This window comes from Bos grunniens, chromosome 2 (genome assembly GCF_055505025.1).
Source record: "Bos grunniens cultivar Pamir isolate PY7600 chromosome 2, Bosgru_T2T1.0, whole genome shotgun sequence".
In the NCBI taxonomy this organism is placed as follows: domain Eukaryota; kingdom Metazoa; phylum Chordata; class Mammalia; order Artiodactyla; family Bovidae; genus Bos; species Bos grunniens.
The window spans coordinates 122,041,495-122,062,667 of NC_141166.1; the positions used below are offsets into that span (position 1 = coordinate 122,041,495).

Sequence of the window (21,173 nt, forward strand, 5' to 3'; positions counted from 1 at the left end):
TTGGCTGTCTCTTAAAAGAAGATGAAATTACCCAAGGCATACATAAATAGTATCTTAGTTCTCATCCCACCTATCTTGAAGCACAGGTGCTGTAGGTCTCACCCTAGGCACACAGAGGGGCACCCCACATACGTCTTCACTGCTGTAGAAGAGGTTTTTGCTAGCTAAGGTGCATGTGTACGTACATACGCCTGTACAAGCCAATAAACAAGATGAAAAATGAAAGATAAAACTGCACAAACATAAAAGAATGAGCCTGAACAGAAATCAGCTATTAGGTGATCTTATCAGTAAAACACTAGGATGGCTCTAGAGAAGGTGAAATAGCTCAGTTAAATTTACCCTGCCTTTCTTTTTATTCAATACTCGGGAACAGACACTCGTATATGTTTTCTGTACTAAAAGTAACATCTTTCCCTTCCATTCAGGCCTCTTTCTCTGCCAAGATCCCTGTAAGTAGAAAATGACAACAAATTTATGAAGGTTTCATCCAAAAGCAGAGGCCTTGGGCGGATTGTTGGAAAGATAAAGACTGTTCATTGGGGAGTTCTCTGTTCCTTTATTACTTGAGAAAAGATGGAGTAGTAATTGACATGTGGTTCTTGACAGATGTTGACAAGGGAAAAACATGTAACTGAGTCCCTTGGAGTTTCTGCAAAGGATGATTATGATGCTTGTCTCCATGTTCCATACCCTCAAGGGCACAATCAGATTTCCCCCCTTACCCTAAGTGCCACGCAGACATCCATGCAGATGTCCTAGGATGATATCAGCATCTGGCCAAAGAATAGAATTCTCTCATCTCCCATCAAGGGCATGCCCAATAGAGACCACCGAACATGAAGGGAGTGCTTTGACACATTCTATTGTTAATCTCTCTTGAAATAGATTGATGGCTGTGGAGAAAGAATTCACCAAAAATATTTCCTTTTTAACGATCGGAGCTTGTACGTGGGCAGGCACCACAACAGTAAACAATTCATGCTCCAAAATTGTATCCATATTTTATTTGATAAAATAATAGGATATTAGAAGCGTTAACAAATATACTATGAGAATAACACTGTGTAAGAATTAGATTTAGAAAGGAAATACTGTCTCTGTATTCGCCAAACATCCAGATGAAAAGCTGTGCAGATGTTCCATAGGTCCAGATGTTATGTAGAGAAGGTATCTGGCAACAAATGAAACTTTTTTTGCATCCATATGTTTCTTTCTAGTTTCTTTTTGTATAGAATTGTAGGACAAAGAAAATCACAAGCATATTTTAGTTTTTAAAAATAAAGTAGAGCAAAATCTAAGAATACCATGTTTGTTCTTTTTAAGTATGTCTACAGTAGTAAACTGAAAATTCCTAGGATTTTAATGAAAGAGAATTGTTCATGATGAGCAAAATATCACACTGATCTGATTTCAGTACACACTGCATTCTCTTCTCACATTATATTACTTTATAAAGAGTATGGCTAAATAATAATTTGAGATTTGTTTTCCACTTATATTTTCCAGTCCTCCCCATACATTTACTCCAGCAATAGTCTCAGTCTCTGTGGGTTGTAAGCAGAGAGGAGTACATAGCAAAGTGAGAAGCAAAACAGCCCTAAGGTTTCTTAAATTTGGTTTCCAAAAGCTTTTACCTCAAAGAAAGGGGTCCAGTTAATATACAGAAAATATACATGCTCTTTCTTGCATACCCATTTGTACACTGATACACACACTGAAATTGAATGGTGCGCTTAGACACTATGCTATTATGACTCGATTGGTCAGCTTAGGTGGGCTTGCTGCTGCTGCTGCTAAGTCACTTCAGTCGTGTCCGACTCTGTGTGACCTCATAGACAGCAGCCCACCAGGCTCCCCCATCCCTGGGATTCTCCAGGCAAGAACACTGGAGTGGGTTGCCATTTCCTTCTCCAATGCATGAAAGTGAAAAGTGAAAGTGAAGTCGGTCACTCGTGTCTGACTCTTAGCAACCTCATGGACTACAGCCCACCAGGCTCCTCCGTTCATGGGAGTTCCAAGCAAGAATACTGGAGTGGGGTGCCATGGGCTCTAAGAACAATCAAGTGCTTTTGCAGCACAAAACTGAACGTTTATTTCTCTTTCACAAGCTATATCTGTCATGGGTTCTCTATACTGGTATCTAAGATGAAGGAGAAGCCTCTATGTGAAACACTGGCTTTTTCAAGTTAATGAGAGCAATGGTGGACCATACGATGGTTCTTAAAGTTTCTTCCTGGAAGTGGCTTGCTGCTGCTGCTGCTGAGTCGCTTCAGTCGTGTCTGACTCTGGTGATCCCATAGACAGCAGCCCACCAGGCTCCCCCGTCCCTGGGATTCTCCAGGCAAGAACACTGGAGTGGGTTGCCATTTCCTTCTTCAATGCATGAAAGTGAAAAGTGAAAGTGAAGTCGCTCAGTCGTGTCTGACTCTTAGCGACCCCAAGGACAGCAGCCTACCAGGCTCCTCTGTTCATGGGATTTTCCAGGCAAGAGTACTGGAGTGGGGTGCCATTGCATCATTTCTAATCACGTATCATTGGACAAAGCGAGTCATGTGGCCAAGACAGATGTCTCTGGTTAGGGAATACAATCCTGTCACTTGGAGGGGCTTCACTGGAAAGACCCACCAGGAAGGGACAGTAAATATTTTTACCTCAATACAACTTACCATGATTATCATTTTAAGCATGCATTATGAGCTTAATTGTGTTGGTCACTGGGTTAGATATATGTCAAAATAATTATTCATTTTGGGTGTTTTCCCTTTGAAAAATTAGAAAACACTAATTCAGATAGAAAACAGAAGAACAGTCAAGCAGTTTTGGTTGTTTCCAAATAGGTGTGCAGTATTGTACTTACAATCATATAGAGAATGAGAGTAAATTCATGTTCAGAGTGGAGAACAAAGAATTGAGGAAACTGATCTTCATCTAGTCAAACTGGGAAGTCTGTGGTTTAGGACCTGTTTCAATGAGGAGGAAGTAAAAAATAATGATGACTAATATTTACATATTCTTTTACAATTTTTGTAATTCTACTTTATACTTTTAACAACCACCTGAGGGAGATATCATCACTTCCATTTAGCAATGAGGAGACTAGGCTGGGGTTAACCAATGGGTCTGTTTTCAGAATAGGTATCAGAACCAGGATTGAAGCAGTCTGCTCTCACTCTATACACTTCATGCTTTACATGTGGAAAAGAACAAGTGTACCTCGGGAGAGGCTCCAGAATGAGAAGACACACTGCAAGCAAGTCGCCTGAGCACGGTATAGGAATCTGCTGCTCTCCTGTGGAAGAACAAATGAAGGCATTACAATTGCCTGGCACATACTACCTCGAGTACATTGAAGCCCTTAGCTGGTGGTATGAGAAAAAGTACAAGAAATATTTATTGATGACCTACAAGCTAGGTGATAGAAGAGGATGGGCATAGCTGATACAGATTATGGATACAAAGAACTTACTCAGGCTTAAAAGCCAGATGTAAAACCAACTTAACTATTTAATCATCTTCCATCTCCCACACTGAACTCCCTTAGGCCAGGAGGATGTTACACGGAAAATGAGTTCCTGGTTCTCTCTGGAAAAAGATCTATGGTTCCCATAACTGGTGGAAAGGGGCCGAGCACTAGTATTGGTGAAAACGCTGCGATGCTGCTCAAATCTGGTCAGAGATGATGGTGAGCGATGCTGCAGTGATCCTGGGTTCTATGTTAGCTTAGGTCTTTTGAGAAGTGGTCACCAAGGTAAGATTAGACAGGCAAGAGAGTTATTCCATGAAAAACCTCTGAAGGATGCAGGGGAGGGAGCAGGAGTCGGGGGAGAGAGCATCAGACTGTGATGCACGTCTGAAGCCTGTGAAGGATGGGGGAGGAAGGGGGACTGGGTAGAAAGAGTCTCAGATTGGAATGCAGTTCTGATGTGGCTTATATGTAGAATCTAAAAAAATGATACAAATGAACTTATTTACAAAACAGAAACAGACTCAGTTCAGTTCAGTTCAGTTGCTCAGTCATGTCCAACTCTTTGCGACCCCATGAATCGCAGCACGCCAGGCCTCCCTGTCCATCACCAACTCCCGGAGTTCATTCAGACTCACGTCCATCGAGTCAGTGATGCCATCCAGCCATCTCATCCTCTGTCGTCCCCTTCTCCTCACAGACATAGAAAACAAACTTACAGTTACCAAAGAAGAAAAGGAGAGGGGGGATAAATTAGGAGTTTGGGATTAAAATATACACACTCAGTTCAGTTCAGTCGCTCAGTCATGTCCGACTCTTTTCGACCCCATGAATATGCACACTACTGTGTATCAAATCTATCAAGGACCTACCGTACAGCATCGGGAACCATATTCAATATCTTGTAATAACTTATAATGGATAAGTATACACACACACACACACACATATATAACTGAGTTGGGCTCCCCTGGTAGCTCAGTGGTAAAGAATTGGCCTGCAATGCAGGAGACCCAGGTTCGATCCCTGGGTCAAGAAGATCCCCTGGAGAAGGGAATGGCAACCAACTCCAGTACTCTTGCATGGAGAATCCCATAGACAGAGGAATCTGGTGGGCTACAGTCCTTGGGGTCGCACAGAGTCAGACATGACAAGGAACTAAGCAGCAGCCACAGCAGAACTGAATCACTTTGCTGTAAATGAACTCAAAGTTATAAATCAATGATATTTCAATAAATTCTTTAAAAAAATGTATTTCTAGGAAACTCTTAGCCATGCTTGAGAACTTGGGGAATTTCAAAACTCAAATGATAAGTCCTAGAAACTCTGTGTCTGGTAAGAATCAGCTGGGCTGCACTGTCCTCAGTCGTCGGCTGAGAGCACCCTATGGAGTCTAGCCTCAGTGTGAAGACTGTAATGGGTCCAGAGGTGAGGACCTGGCCCAGCAGTCAGCCATGCTCCCTACAGCAGGAGATCTGCGCCACCATAGCACCCCCCGCCGCCCCCGTCTACCTGCACTGCACAAATCCATTTCTCCAATTAGGTTTAGGCAAAGTTCCTCCATGGTTCCCATGGGCCTCTCTTCATGAGGGGAAATTTACAGGGAAATTAATGGGATGGATGAGAGTTCTCATCACTGCAGTTGGTCTCAGGGCTGTAACTGGTACCCTCCATTATGCATCCTAAATCCCCCTCACTCTCAGCTACCACTGTGAAATGTCTAAGTGCCTTACCTAGTGTGTTACCTGAATCTTTATTCCTTAAATGTCTCAGGCTTCAACAATCATATGTTTTTGAGACCAAGTTGCTGCACACATGTTACCCATTTCATTTCAGTGGGGCAAGGAGGTACCAGTGGGGATCACGGGGTTCCACACTTAGGTTTCTCTGATGCTACTGTGTAAAAGCAGCCCTCTATCTGTCCTCCTGTTGATCAAGGTAAATTACCCTGCCACGATCTGCTGTGGTCACTTTTCTTTTGGCCTGCTGCTCCATGGTGGCCCCGCAACAGCCAGAGCTTGTAGTAGATTCGGTGGAACCCTTTCATTGTTCCCTGCAGAGTATTCTCTCTCTGGGACCAGTACCTCTACCCTTGTAGAGTTTATAGCTCTGGGAAGCACAAAATCCCCAGTCACTGAAAGGGCTGGAAAGCCAATCCTACTCCAGTCTCTGGTTCCAGGTATTCTTCCTGTTGAGAAAACAGCACCATTAAGCCGGTTCTGATTTAATGCACTGAATGCATCCTGAAGGATGGTCTCCTCTCCATCAAGGTGAAGATTTTGAAGACTGCTGTTTGTATGAGCAATTAGACGTGTCCTGGGTTGGCCCAGGGTGCAGAAACAGGAAGAAAAAGAGGTTACAGGCAGGCAGATTTTGACAATAGAAATAAAAATGTCATGACAAACATACAAAATTGGAGTTGGTTGTATCCAGAGGTAGACATTCTGGAATGTGAAGTCAAGTGGGCCTTAGGAAGCATCACTACAAACAAAACTAATGGAGGTGATGGAATTCCAGTGGAGCTATTTCAAATCCTAAAAGATGATGCTGTGAAAGTGCTGCACTCAATATGCCAGCAAATTTGGAAAACTCAGCAGTGGTCACAGGACTGGAAAAGGTCAGTTTTCATTCCAATCCCAAAGAAAGGCAATGCCAAAGAGTGAATGTTCAAACTACCGCACAATTGCACTCATCTCACAGGCTAGTAAAGTAATGCTCAAAATTCTCCAAGCCAGGCTTCAGCAATACGTGAACCATGAACTTCCAGGTGTTCAAGCTGGTTTTAGAAAAGGCAGAGGAAGCAGAGATCAAATTGCCAACATCTGCTGGATCATGGAAAAAGCAAGAGAGTTCCAAAAAAACATCTATTTCTGCTTTATTGACTATGCCAAAGCCTTTGACTGTGTGGATCACAATAAACTGTGGAAAATTCTTCAAGAGATGGGAATACCAGACCACCTGACCTGCCTCTTGAGAAACCTGTATGCAGGTCAGGAAGCAACAGTTAGAACTGGACATGGAACAACAGACTGGTTCCAAATAGGAAAAGGAGTATGTAAAGGCTGTATATTGTCACCCTGCTTATTTAACTTCTATGCAGAGTACATCATGAGAAATGCTGGGCTGGAGGAAGCACAAGCTGGAATCAAGATTGCTGGGAGAAATATCAATAACCTCAGATATGCAAATAACACTACCCTTACGGCAGAATGTGAAGAGGAATTAAAAAGCCTCTTGATGAAAGTGAAAGAGGAGAGTGAAAATGTTGGCTTAAAGCTCAACATTCAGAAAACGAAGATCATGGCATCTGGTTCCATCACTTCATGGCAGATAGATGGGAAAACAGTGGAAACAGTGGCTGACTTTATTTTTGGGGGGCTTCAAAATTGATGCAGATGGTGATTTCAGCCATGAAACTAAAAGACACTTACTCCTTGGAAGGAAAGTTATGACCAACCTAGATAGCATATTAAAAAACAGAGACATTACTTCGCCAACAAAGGTCCATCTAGTCAAGGCTATGGTTTTTCCAGCAGTCATGTATGGATGTGAGGGTAGGACTATAAAGAAAGCTGAGCGCTGAAGAATTGATGCTTTTGAACTGTAGTGTTGGAGAAGACTCTTGAGTGTCCCGTGGACTGCAAGGAGGTCCAACCAGTCCATCCTAAAGGAGAGCAGTCCTGGGTGTTCATTGGAAGGACTGATGCTGAAGCTGAAACTCCAGTACTTTGGTCACCTCATGCGAAGAGTTGACTCATTGGAAAAGACCCTGATGCTGGGAGGGATTGAGGGCAGGAGGAGAAGGGGACAACAGGGGATGAGATGGCTGGATGGCATCACCGGCTCAATGGACAAGAGTGTGAGTGAACTCCGGGAGTTGGTGATGGACAGGGAGGCCTGACGTGCTGCAGTCCATGGGGTTGCAAAGAGTCAGACACGACTGAGCAACTGAACTGAACTGAAAGGTAGTGAGTGTTCAGTGAAGGGTTGAACATTGGAGGGTCTAACAAGAGGCTCCTTGACTAAACTTTAGGGGTGTTTTCGAGAGAATTCATTGACTAGAAGTGGAACTGTTCCCTAGAAATAATCTAAGGGAGCAGCGCAGCACAGTGGAAAGGACACAGGTTTAAACCAAAACCTAATAGCAAAATCAGCTTTGTCAAATCACATCATTTCTCCTCTATAAATGGGAATAATAACTATCTACCTTGCAGGGTTTTGTGAAGCTCTAATATGATAAAAAAAAATATGTGTCTAATAGAATGTCTAGCACATAACAGTGTTCAATGAAATTTCTTATTATCCTCTGATTTTATGTAGTTAAACCTTATGAAGCAGCCAACATCTGACCTTTATAATCTATAAAAATGGTAATTGCATGTATTTAAACTGATATAATTAACAAACTGTTAAAAGAGATATATTAAAATCTATTTCTAAAATTTCTAAGGTTCTAAGATTCAAATTTAGAATCTGTTATTTACAAATTTTTTGATATCTAATTATTACCTATTACTTAATCATAAAAAAGCATAGCATGATGATTTAGAGATGAGGTATTTTTTGTTTTTTTGGTTCCATGAAGTTCCAAGTGATTAGGTTGACCTCTGATTTATGGTTCATACCTTGGGTGCAAAATGGTTGTATTAGATAGAATTCCAGAATTCACGTGGCCTGGAAGCCTATGTCACAAATATTGGGTAGGGGAGAATGTATGGCTTAGCATATATTAAGATATAATAAGTCATTATATCTTCCATACCCTAGTCGTATGCTCTGACAATTCTAGCAGATTACCAAGGAGAAATTAGGCAGATATGGTAACTGATGCTCTTTTTGTTAACTTGCTCTCTGGAGCAGCTGAGAACAAGAAGGGGAAATAATTGATATTTCTATAAATCAGAGAATCTCTGTAGGTTGTGTCATAGTTTTTGAAAGTGCTGGAGCCTTAGTATTTGTTCTTCACCATAGTTTAGAATTGCAATTTTCTATTATAAGTACTTTCTGCTACTGAAGTCACATGGGTCCTCTTGAGGCACATTCATAGGTATATTTTAAGGCAGCCTATTTTCTGACATAAGTAAGTGTTTGGTACTTTAATTATAACCCATCAACAAAGACCATCTATCTACCTGTCTGTTGATCAAGATTTCTAAATTATGGAGGGTGGAGAAATATAAGTGCCAGCTGTGCTTAAAAGAAATAATAATTTACTTATGCAAGAAAATTATAGAGTATACATAATAAGTTATGATGAGTAATGCTCTAGTAAACCAATTGGATATATCAGTTATACGATTATTCTAGAACATTATATTTCTAACCACTCATATTAAAACAAACCAAAATATTCCACTACCTCAATACTTTGCGGGGGGGAGGTAGGGGAAGCACAATCAGTAAAAGAAAAAAAAAAAAGCCCCTTACCTGCAAAAGTGACTACTGTAATAATAACTAATAACAAACTCATGGATTAAATGATAATTTATATTACTTCAGCACAGTATCACTGTTACTGCAATGATTCCTTTGTACATAGAATGGCAAAACAAAAGCAGATTTTCTTGTGATAAATACTTAGATACAGGTGTGAAAACTAAAGAGTTTTTGTCCCAGCACAACTGAGCAGATTAAGCCTAAAACAATGTTTTAAAAATTACCCTGTAAATCCAAACAAAGATTAGTACAAAGTTCTATAAATCAACATCAAGGTCAAAGCCTACTTGTAGGAAAATAAATGCCAGAAAACCAGAAACAGTGTAGCCACTCGTCAATCTAGGAACAAAGCAGACGGTTAAAGTCGGAAGTCACATAAGTAACCAAAAGAGCCAAGGTCCAAACCACAAGGCAGAAGTTATGAGAATAACACACCGGGCTCCAGCCCCTCCACTGGAACGGCAGCCAAGCATGGGTGCCTCCTTACAGAACCCAAAGGGCAGCTGCTGAAACAATAGAGCTTTTCTGTTTCCTGCCCTTTAAAATGGCAACAGAAGATAATTAATGCTCTGTGTCTCTCTGGCATGGTCTGATCAGAGGCAAGCATGGGCTGATTGAGAGTTTGTCCAACAAGATTGGAGGACAGTCTGACTCCCTGGAGGTCATTGTCGTGGAGCATGAGGAGGCAGACAAGTCAGAGGAAGTCAGACAGACTGAGCGCTCCTAAACTAACCTACCTTGGCCAGGTGACTTTTTCTGCATTAGGTCAGGACAGGAGGAAGAGAACAAGTAATTTCAATTGTTCTACATGGCAAGTGTGACTTCTTTCAAGCCACATTTCCTGTATTATGTCTGCTGCGGCTGCTAAGTCACTTCAGTCGTGTCCGACTCTGTGCAACCCCAGAGACGGCAGCCCACCAGGCTCCCCCATCCCTGGGGTTTTCCAGGCAAGAACACTGGACTGGGTTGCCATTTCCTTTTCCAATGCATGGAAGTGAAAGTGAAGTCACTCAAGGCATTAAGAACTGGAATTCAATTGTCTCCAGGGAAGTAGAAATTTGGGCCTGTTGACCTCCTTGATTCAAACCAATGGGAGAGAAACAGCAAGTGAAGGGGGGGAAATGGCTTCGCTGGGTAGTTTGTAATTTTGAAAGACTCCAAAATCCATGTCTACATTATATTAGGAACTCACCTGCTTTGCCTTGACCCCTCCTCCTCCTGATTTCCCACTCCTCTTCTTACCATTGCCAGAGTGTAAAAGAAAGGCTGAGAGGTGTCCAGTTCACTGTCCTGGAAAACTAAAAATACACACTCCAGAGCCCCAGTTAGTGGGCGCCCCGCAGATCAGCAAGTGGAGAGTCTAACATTCCGCTTGAGGGATGGGATTAGGCTAATAATCTTCTCTAACAGGAAGCTTTATTTTTCTGATACTGTCTAAATTTTCCTCTTCCTACTTCCTGTTGCTGCTCACTTCCACGGTTATCACTGTCTGCCCTATAAAACAATAACACCCTCATCAACGTTCTATTTTGAGACCTGGTTTAGTCAGTCTATATAGTCAGTTCCTTTATATTTAGCTCCTCTTAACTTTCTCCCATTAGTCATTCCCTTAGTCATTTTTGTTTGGTTGATTGGTCTTCAGTTTACAATGCTTGGCCTAAGAATGCAAACAGCATTTCCAGGGATAGCTCATATGAGTGGGGTCAGATACTTCAGTCTATAGATTGGCTTCACATATTTCTTAGAAACTGATCTAATCTTTCCTTCTTTTTCAACCCATGTCTCCCTTAGCCTCACACAGTTCTGAGTTCCTTCTGTCATTGTTACTCTCCCTACTGGGAGAATAATTTCTAAATATGTTATAATCCCTAAAACCAAGTACCATGCCTGGCACATCATTGGAAATCAAGATATACTTGATATATGAACGTACAAATGTTTTAAACATTACTGATATGAATTATTTCTAAATTATTTTTTTCTGGAGTTAGGCGATATCTCTATTTTCTCTTTTTTTCTGTAATACCTTTAGTGATTTACTTCAATTTATATATGTCATTAATTAGACTGCTGCTGCTGCTAAGTCTCTTCAGCCTTGTCCGACTCCGTGCGACCCCATAGATGGCAGCCCACCAGGCTCCCCCGTCCCTGGGATTCTCCAGGCAAGAACACTGGAGTGGGTTGCCATTTCCTTCTCCAACGCATGAAAGTGAAAAGTGAAAGTGAAGTCACCCAGTCGTGTCCGACTCTTCTCGACCCCATGCTCCTCTGTCCATGGGATTTTCCAGGCAAGAGTACTGGAGTGGGGTGCCATGGCCTTCTCCACATTAATTAGACTATTAGATTACAATTTCATTCTGTATAAGAATTTTCATGCATAGTTTTGCATAAAATTTGTTGAGCCACATGCCTGGAAGTGATTCTTGCCATAGGACTCCTGGCCTGGTAAATGACTAAGAAATCATCTAGTCTGATTCTTAAAACTTTGTAGGTGTGAAAACTGACACCCAGAGAGGATAACAGATTTCTCAGATTATAGAAGACTTGCTTTAAACATTTTGTACAGTAATTTTCATTCACACTTAATTCTTCATGCTGGGAGCTGACACCATCTTATATGTAATGGTCAACTTTTTTACATCCATCAAGTGTACTTTTTTTTCTTACATTACAGGTCAACTACCAGTATCCATCTGTGGTTTTTTCCCCGTGGTTTGTTTTACACATACTTCTTTTCCGTAGTGTATTTGCTCTTTCACTTCTATATGGAAATTTAGAGTTTGGTCACATGGTGGCGCTGTAGTTAATACATTGATTTTCTTGTGTATTTTTCCATTGCCTTCTCAGCTTTGTTTTTAAATCGCAGTTATGTGAAAAATGTCTTTTAAACCCTGCTGCAGGTGAAATGATTTAATGGCTTTTGGCTTCTAGATTAATTTTAAACATTAGGAACATTGTAAAAACAGACTCTTGCTAATAATGATCATTACCATAATGGCTTGAGGCATAATCACTTACCAACATTAACTGAATGATTAAAATCCATCATGAGTTTAATTTGAAAAGATTTAAGTTCCTTTGCAATAAATGGCTAATGATATTAGCTTCATCTCTGTGAGGCCAAAATTTATCATTATATGACTTTGTATTTCCACGGCTAGACAGATAGAAAACCCACTCTTGTTAACACAGGCCACATCATGCCTGTTGTTTACCAAGCTCGTGGCGTCCCCTGTATCAGCACTGAATTGGGCCATATGGCGTACTGTGTATGGGTGACTGTCACTCTTTTATAGCCTTGCTATTTGATAAGTTATTATTGCACAAGGCAAGCGACCTTAGCAGATGTTCAGATTAACTACCATGGTCAGTAAAACCTGTAAGGAAGGAGAAACTAGTTTCATAAAAACTAGGTATGATCTTTATATAAAGATCAGATCTTTTTTGATAAAATATTTTCATAACTTTGTGATAATGTCTTTTAAAAGCGCCTATCCAAAACTTAGCAATAACCATCCAGAAATACACTGTCTCAACTGATGGGAAAAAAAACAAAAGGAGATTCAGGACTAGATTTTTTTCACAGAGAACCTGCCCCTGGAGTTTCAGTCACCTCCTCATTACTTCTTTTGATGAATCATGAACAAAATCTTGACCTGCTACCCAAAAGATACCCCACAAGAATAATGATCTTACTTCCAAAACTCTGTCAGAAAATTAGAAGGGGGAAAAACCCACAACAAACAACAATCCAGACAAACAAACTTTGGCAACTGTGGAAGGAAAAAACCTGAATTTCATAATGGGTGCTGTTTCATTTCCAGAAGTTTTCCCCAAAGGAAAACAACCCAGTAAATAACTTTCACTGATTGGTGTTACAGATTAGCCTTCCAGAGGCTCAGGGATGAATTTTGATCTTTACGGCTTGTTAGCTATTTCCTCCTCAAAAATAGGTCAACATCATTATTTCCAGTTTTCAAAGAGTCAGAGACCCAAGATGGAGAATTAACATGCCCACGATTGTTTAGTGAGTGGGTAGAAGGCATGTCAGTTGGCCAATAAAATGCTAATGTGAAAAGTAAATATCTGCTTTCTAATCACGTTCTTTCAACTGTTTCGAAACTCTATTTCTTTAGATTGCTGGTTTGTGGGTAGGCCACGGGAGGCCTGGATAGGTAAAGAGTTAAAAAAAATTTCCCAAGAAAAATCACATAATTTAAAACTTATACATATAATTTGCTACAATATTTTAATGAAGTTAAAAAAATCACGGAATTTTCAGTCAAATGACAAGATTTGGTAGCTTCACTGAGTTTAAACTATTCCTCCATTCGTTCACTCATTTATTGAACACAGCTGTGAAGCACCTACTCTACATGAGTTTCTGGGCATAAGACATCCTAAAAAGCCAGTATTGCAGGGTGAACCCTCTAACGGTTCACCGTACAGCCATTCCTGCCCCTGTAAAATATGTGTGTTACATCCTTAAATAATGTATGTCTTTTAGTTTAAAGACAGACTGTGAAATTTAGCATAGAATATTAAAATAGAAGCAACCTTGAGAGAGAGCCTAGACAAGGAAACAGAGTCCCCCAATATAAAAATATGTATTCAAGATCTCACAATTACTGGCAAAGAAGCTGAAAACAAATTTTTTTGGAGTTCATCCCATTGTAGGGTTTGCCTCTCAAAATCCTTTTAGGCATCTCCTTTGTGAATCCAAAATAGGAATTTTAACTCCCCAAACCTAAATACAGCAACGGTATGCTAAGATGCACGTGGTTAGGGGGAGGTTGTTGTCTTTTATTTTTTGATATTTGAAGGATAACAGTAGAATAGTGATTTCTGTTTGTATTTATGTTCATCACAGTACAAACTATCTACTGAAATTTTCCATGACTTAAAGAAATGAAAATTGTACTCCCTAAGTCATAAGAAGCTTTAATGACAATTCTAGTGCTTTTATGGGCTGAATTTTTTTTCCCTTTTCAAATACAGAAAGGGGAAACAATAATACTTCCTTCTACAAGAATTAATGGCTAGAAATCTGGGCTGCAGTTTACAGAATATTCCTAATAATACTTTAAACATCGTTTTAGGTGTTGCTGCTGTGGTTTAAATTTCCTTGTTCCAGTTATTTAGCAGCTTTTGGCCAATAAATAGAAGCTCCACATTTGAAGTTGTGCAAAAGCTTTCTTTCCTTTTTAATAGTTATTTTAATATTTTATCATAATTTAAATATTTTACAGTAATTAAAATGATATGTGGTGATGATATGAAAATAGTACTAAGACAAAATTCAGAGTCTGTGCGGCAAAACAGAGGCTTGTGACACAGGGAGCCAGGTACCCAGCTGCCAGTCCATTAGAGCTTGCGTGTAATGGTCTGACCACTTATCTGCTTAATTTCCTGCTAGCCAGACATGATCACATCAATTTCCTTTACAAGCAAGTATTACATAATCACAACTTTGAAGGAGAGCAAAGTCATTTCTGACTTTGAACGCACTGGAACCATGAGTTAATTGAGCCCCCTCATGGGGAGAACAGTAACACCTACCATGTTTAGAAAGTTTAATTGCGAAGAGGGTGGGCATGCTACATGGTGGAGGACACGTTACAAAAACCTCAGAAATCTCAAGCTAAGCCATATCTTTTTGCTTTGTTTTAATATTTCATACAGAGAAATTTTGCCAAGGGAAGAGAATTTAACAATTTGTTTTAATCCCCAAACAAAAAGGTTAGCCCTTGTCCCCTTACGGCCATACGGCTTCCCTCAGCCAGGGGTAACAATTACACTGTTAAATTCATTCTCATTAACAATTCATTGCTTTTTTGGATCACTCTGCTACATATCTAGAGAAATTACTACTTAAGCGTGCCTGGATTTGAACATTATTTTAACAGAGTCACATGTTCTCTTCTGTGATTTCCTTCCTTCACTCAGCATTGTGTTTCTAAGGTTCATCCAGGCTGACATATGAAGTGTGGGTCTTCCCTTGCGCTGTGGTAGAGTTTTCTACTGTGTGACTTTGGTAAAATTCATTTCTCCATTCTATAATTCATGTATGTTTGAGTTGTTTCCAGCATTCTGTTGTTGCAGGCAAAATTTCTATCTTGCATTCTTGTATGTGTCTCTAGATATACATGTGCAACAGTTTTTCTAAGTTATCTACCTAAGAATAACACTGCTGGGTCAGAAGGCTTTTTTTCCCCCCCTAAGTAGTTGTACCAATTACCCACCCACAAGCAATGGATGAGAGCTTTGTTACTCCAAACTCAAGAAGACTTGATATCTTCCAACTTTAAAGAAGTTTGGCCAAACCAAAAAGTAAAGCATGGTATTTTCTTGTGGTTTTAATTTGCGTGTCTTTGATTTATAACAATGTTACTCACTTATTTTTTTTGTACACTTTCATATTGCCATATTCATCTTTTTCTATTCACTACAGATTTTTAAAAATATTCTTGATTTTAATCCTCTGTTGGTTACATGCATATAAATATCTTCTGTCAGTTTGTGACTTGAACTTTTCCTTTTTTAAAAAAGGTATACATTATGAATGCAGCACTTTAACAGCATCATCTTTTAGGACTTGAAATAGCTCAGCTGAAATTCTATCACCTCCACTAGCTTTGTTCATAGAGATGCTTCCTAAGGCCCACTTGACTTCGGACTCCAGGATGTCTGGCTCTAGGTAAGTGATCATGCCATCATGGTTATCTGGGTCATGAAGATCTTTTTTGTATAGTTCTGCATTTTCTTGCCACCTCTTCTTAACATCTTCTGCTTCTGTTAGGTCCATACTGTTTCTGTCCTTTATTGTGCCTCTCTTTGAATGAAATGTTCCCTTGTTATCTCTAAGTTTCTTGAAGAGATCTCTAGTCTTTCCTATTCTATTGTTTTCCTCTTTTTTTTTTTTTTTGCATTGATCACTGAGGAAGGCTTTCTTATCTCTCCTTGCTATTCTTTGGGGCTCTCCATTCAGATGGGTATATCTTTCCTTTTCTCCTTTGCCTTTCACTTCTCTTCTTTTCTCAGCTATCTGTAAGGCTCCTTAGAAAACCATTTTGTCTTCTTGCATTTCTTTTTCTGGGGGATGGTCTTGATCACTGCCTCCTGTACAATGTCACAAGTCTCTGTCCATAGTTCTTCAGGCACTCTATCAGATCTAATCCCTTGAATCTATTTGTCACTTCCACTGTATAATCATAAGGGAATTGATTTAGGTCAAACCTAAATGGTCTAGTGGTTTTCCCTACTTTCTTTAAGTCTGATTTTTGCAATAAGGAGTTAAAGATCTGAGCCACGGTCAGCTCCCAGTCTTGTTTTTGCTGACCGTATAGAACTTCTCCATCTTCAGCTGCAAAGAATATAATCAATCTGATTTCGGTATTGACCATCTGGTGATGTCCATGTGTCGAGTCTTCTCTTGTGTTATTGGAAGAGGGTGTTTGCTATGACCAGTGCGTTCTCTCAGCAAAACTCTGTTAACCTTTGCCCTGCTTTATTTTGTAGTCCAAGGCCAAATTTTCCTTTTATTCCAGGTATCTCTTTACTTCCTACTTTTGCATTCCAGTCCCCTATGATGAAAAGGACATCTTTTGGGGGGGTATTAGTTCTAGAAGGTCTTGTAGGTCTTCATAGAAATGTTCAACTTCAGCTTCTATAGCATTAGTGGTTTGGGCATAGACTTGGGTTACTGTGATATTGAATGGTTTGCCTTGGAAATGAACAAAGATCATTCTGTCATTTTTGAGATTGCACCCAAGTACTACATTTTGGACCTTTTGTTGACTATGACTGAGTAACTGATCTGAACTGAATACATTATGAATAGATGCTCTTAATCTTAACACAGTCAAAGTTACCAATCTGATCCTTTATAATTTGTACTTTTTCTGTCTTGCTTAAGAAATTCTTCCTTATCTGGAATTTTAAAATAAATTCAATTATTTTGTTTTAATTCTAAAATTTTCACTTCCAAGTCCTTAATCCACTTGGAATTAACTTTTAGGTATGATGTAAGGAAGAGAATCTGTCTTCAATGAGAGAGACCAGGGTTTGATCCTTGGGTCAGAAAGATCCCCTGGAGAAGGGAATGGCAACCCACTCCAGTATTCTTGCCTGGAGAACCCCATGGAGAGGAGCCTGGCAGGCTATAGTCCATGGGGTCACAAAGAGTTGGACATGACTGAGTGACTCACACACACATGGAAGAAATACATTTTAAAATCTGTATGGATAATTGCCCCACTTTGTTCTATAGCTTTGTGTCTTATTGATATTGAGGGAATAATCTATAGGATCAGAGACTAAAAAAAAAAATCTAATTTGTAGAGATTCAGCTATTCCAATGCTAGGCCACTTTAGGAAAAAGAGAAGCTGGGTAAAGGGAATAAGGGCTTCCCTGATAGTTCAGTTGGTAAAGAATCCACCTGCAAGTGCAGGAGACTCTGGCTCGATCCCTGGGTTGGGAAGATTTTCTGGAGAAGGGATAAGCTACCCACTCCAGTATTCTTGGGCTTCTCTGGTGGCTCAGCTAGTAAAGAATCCACCTGCAATGTGGGAGACCTGGGTTCAATCCCTGGGTTGGGAAGATCCCCTGGAGGAGGGAAAGGCTACCCACTCCAGTATTCTGGCCTAGAGAATTCCATGGACTACCATGGGGTCGCAAAGAGTCAGACATGACTGAGCAATTTTCACTTTCAAAGGTAATAAAATGACTTCACTGAATCTTTCATCCTTTCCCTGCTAACCTGTGTTGCCAACTTGGTCATAGATTAGATGTCCTTGTATGTATAAGGCTTTGTCTGCATATTCAAAACTACTGCATCCAATTACATTAAAATATATTGAATAATTACTATATAACAGGTAGCACTGTATACCTTGGGGATGCAGCAGCGAACCACAGGAAATCTCTGCTTTTGTATAGTTTATGGGAGACAGAGGATAAAGAGATACACAAACAAAGTGTATAAAAGTTTATAAGTCGCTGTGGAGAAACTGAAACAGAGAAGGGAAGTATGAAGCGGGCAGGTCTGGGGAGAGCAGGCATTGCTAGGTTTCACGGGAACCTTCACTATCAGGATGGCGTTTGAGCACTGACCTGAAGAAGGTGAGGAACTGAGCTCTGCTGACAGGCACTACACCAATGAGATGCCATGCGGTATACTTCTGAACAAGGGGCCTTTCTAACACAACCTCACACATACCTACTCCTGGAATCAGTCATGATTAAAGCTTTGCCATTTTTTGTTATTGTTTTTGATCTTTAATGGCAAATTACTGAGAAATAGGTGAAGACTGTGTGGATCACAACAAATTGTGAAAAATTCTGAAAGAGATAGGAATACCAGACCACCTGATCTGCCTCTTGAGAAACCTGTATGCAGGTCAAGAAGCAACAGAACTGGACATGGAACAACAGACTGGTTCCAAAGTGGGAAAGGAGTAAGTCAAGGCTGTATATTGTCACCTGCTTATTTAAATGATATGCAGAGTAACATTATGAGAAACGCTGGGCCGGATAAAGCACAAACTGGAATCAAGACTCCTGGGAGAAATATCAATAACCTCAGACATGCAGACGGCACCACCCTTATGGCAGAAAGCAAAGAGGAACTAAAGACGCTCTGGATGAAAGTGAAAGAGGAGAGGGAAAAAGTTGGCTTAAATCTCAACATTCAGAAAACTAAGATCATGGCATCCAGTCCCATCACTTCATGGCAAATATCACATGGGGAAATAATGGAAACAGTTAAAGACTCTATTTTGGGGGGCTCCAAAATCACTGCAGATGGTGACTGCATCCATGAAATTAAAAGATGCTTACTCCTTGGAAGGAAAGTTATGGTCAAACTAGCCAGCATATTCAAAAGCAGAGACATTACTTTGCCAACAAAGATCCGTCTAGTCAATGCTATGGTTTTTCCAATTGTTATGTATGGATGTGAGAGTTGGACCATAAAGAAAGCTGAGTGCCGAAGAATTGATGCTTTTGAACTGTAGTGTTGGAGAAGACTCTTGAGAGTCCCTTGGACTGCAAGGAGATCCAACCAGTCAGTCTTCAAGGAAATCAGTCCTGAATATTTATTGGAAGGACTGATGCTGAAGCTAAAACTCCAATACTTTGGCCACCTGATGTGAAGAACTGACTCACTGGAAAAGACCCTGGTGCTGGGAAAAATTGAAGGCAGGAGGAGAAGGGGATGACAGAGGATGAGATGGTTGGATGGCATCACCAACTTGATGGACATGAGTTTGAGAAAGCTCTGGGAGTGGGATAGACAGGGAAGCCTGTTGTTCTGCAGTCCCTGGGGTCGCAAAGAGTTGGACATGACTGAGAGACTGAAGTGAACTGAGTAAGATTTTTATGAAAATTTACAATCAATTCTATAATTGGGGGTATTTTTATGTTAAAGTAAACTATATATACCAAAGTCTGATTTTTAAGACATTTAGTTCCTTCAAGGCCAAGCAAATTCTATACAGAAACAAAAGAAGATAGAAAAAGAATTCATGAACTGGTCCCTGCCTATATCTGTAGCTTTATCTCACTTGCCACTTTCCTGGTGTCCCCTATTGCTATTGTTTAGTCACTACATTGCATTCGACTTTTTTGTGACCCCACAGTCTGTAGCCTACCAAGCTCCTCTGTCCACAGGATTTCCCAGGCAAGAGTACTGGAGTGGGTTGCCATTTTTTTCTCTGGGAGATGTTCCCAACCCAGGGTCAGAAACCTAGTCTCCTGCATTGGCAGGCGGGTCCTTTACTGCTGACCTCCCAGGGAAGCCCTGGTGTCCCCTGCATTCCTGCACATTCTGAACTTTCATTTTCCCCAAAGTTGTCATATCCTTTTTGCTTTTACGCATATATACAGATTGTTTCTCCTCTATTTGTAATGCCCTCCTACCCGCTTCCTCCTTCGCCTAACTTAGACTCACCTTCTAGCCCTGGTTTAAGCTCCATCACCTAGGGGAAGCCATTCCTAACAAAGACGCCTATTCTCTGTCACCCCAAGTTCTAAGTTTAGTCATGGCTCCAGTCTGTGCTATGTTGCCTGTTTGTATGTCTCCTCAGCTATAAATGAGCAACTTCTGGGCAGAGGCTATGTATTCCTCATCATGGTACAGGGGACATCCAATTAATATTTGTTGTATTTTATGAATTTTAAAAGTCTTTGGATTTTTTAATACACTCTGGTAGCACTGTGATGATAACCGCCCGTTTCCAAGTTAAGAAGAGCTGTCCTGGAGCCTCAAGTACTCAATGTGCTTGGGAGTGTTCCTCTTTCCATACAGGACTCACTGGCCCCTCTGAATCTGCCACTCCTTAAAGCTCTTTGTATTTTCTGCCAACTTCTGGTCAAATTATCATAGACTGCCATCCCCTGTGCTCAGGAATCTAAGGGTTAAAATAAAGAGAACTTATTGTATTCAGAGATGTGTGCTTCTGGAAATCTCACTTTTCTGAGACTCTGAAACCCATTCAGACAGATGTGAAGGACAGAAGGTTCCTTAGTTAGGGGAACTTTAATATGTTTACTGCCATATACCTTATTGCTGATAAAGATGACAATATCCTGAGTTTAAATTTTGAGCACTGCAGGATGACTATAATATAATAGCTTTCTTTTGCCTGCCAGGTCACGTGGTAGAATTTGAAATTTCACTTCTTAGCACTTTCGCCTTATATTAAAGCAACACTTTCTTCCCAAAAGACGCAGTCACATTTTTTGCTTGGATTTGTACAGTGCTAGTAGATTTCTCTTTCTGTTCGGCAGCTGGCATCTGAGTGCTTTCTCTGATCTCTTTATCACTGCTGCAATGCTTTCTTTCATCAGCATGTTGCAACTTTGACTCTTCTTGCCTCCCTAGAGTGTGTGATTTGGTGGAACTGTATCAGCAATGACGTCACCACCACATTTGCTTTGGTGGCTGACGTCTTAGTTTATCAAAGGAAGCATTGTGAAAAATCACACGGGGCAAGATCCATTTAGCTCAGACAGTTTGTATAGTACCAGGGTTGAGAATTCTCAAAGACCATGCTTCACTGGATGTAAAGAGAACCTCAGATATTACGTTCAGTACTTAAGACTACATGTTATTTCTTTTGGGAGCTGGGAAGGAGAAGGAATTTATACAAAAGCAAAGATAATTGATGGAATACATTCTCTTTAATGATGTGTTACATCAGATAAAATTACCTGAGAACTGATTGTTCTCAGTCTTGGCAGGCCACTGAGTTTCAAATATACCTATTGAAA

At 40.4% G+C, this 21,173-nt stretch overlaps 1 long non-coding RNA gene across 2 annotated transcripts in view; it reads right to left on the reverse strand.

Moving 5' to 3' along the window:
• Positions 1–992: 992 nt before the first annotated feature.
• The window catches only part of LOC147378680 (uncharacterized), a 99,640-nt gene continuing 79,459 nt past the window's right edge, over positions 993–21,173 (reverse strand). Inside the window, exons 4-6 of one of the 2 annotated variants that reach the window (XR_015148643.1) lie at positions 3,217–3,292; positions 2,861–2,963; positions 993–1,174 (exon numbers count right to left, since the gene is read on the reverse strand). This is a non-coding gene — a long non-coding RNA (uncharacterized LOC147378680). Of the gene's footprint in view, positions 1,224–2,860; positions 2,964–3,216; positions 3,293–21,173 lie in introns of both variants that reach the window. The other variant, XR_015148642.1, reaches the window with a different exon arrangement.